Below are 859 nucleotides of genomic sequence, written 5' to 3' on the forward strand. Positions count from 1 at the left end.
AGAGATGAGATTCATACATTAGCGTTACATGTATAGTCTTAGGAGGCATGGAGTTGAATTCAACTATATTAATACTTCAAGTTTGTATTGAGATTTATAACCCATATAAAGGATATTTATTTATGTATGTGCTGGTTCGGCGATTAAGTATCTGATTTACAGTGAAATGATATTTTTTATAGCCACTGTATTTTGATATGCCGTAACGTTTAATACCGGATCATCTTATTAGAATGTATAACGCACCTACAGCTGTCAATGTGTCTGGAGGAACGTTTTGATTAGATGATGCCGCTGACACATAACATCTAACACTGTCAGGATAGTCAACAGAGCTGAATGGATTTGATGTCCATTTGAGGAAATCAAAGAAGGAAAGAAAGCTGCTTGCAGATGTTTGCATTTATGTTAAGTCTCTATCGTGCTCTTATCTGAGGTCCGTTTTGCTAAGACGTGTTTCTATGTGTACGTGTTTTCATGTTCCAAATAAATCATTACACTGTGCAAGCTTGTTTGTGACTAGACGCTGACGCGAGGGCAACTTAGGTTAGTTACCATTTTTAAACGCAGGGCCACGCTTGAAATGTCAAGTAAAAACATGAAAAATGGCACAGATTTCACAAAGAATATTGAACCAGGAGTCTCCAAGTCGAGTGGTGATTCCAATAACTCCATGTTTTTAATTTAGCTGTCAATGAAGCTGACCTCCTGTTGTAGCATTTTGCTTTTAAACCACTAAATCCCAGGGTTTCTGTTCCTGTAGTTTGTGAACTCAACTTTAGAGTAAGGGGGCGTTCACACGACAGCGTTTTCAACTGAAAACTTTTTATGCATTTTGGCCGGGCTTTTATACAACGGC

Source organism: Rhinichthys klamathensis, unplaced genomic scaffold (genome assembly GCF_029890125.1).
Source record: "Rhinichthys klamathensis goyatoka isolate OS25496 unplaced genomic scaffold, OSU_Roscu_1.1 h1tg000053l_1, whole genome shotgun sequence".
In the NCBI taxonomy this organism is placed as follows: domain Eukaryota; kingdom Metazoa; phylum Chordata; class Actinopteri; order Cypriniformes; family Leuciscidae; genus Rhinichthys; species Rhinichthys klamathensis.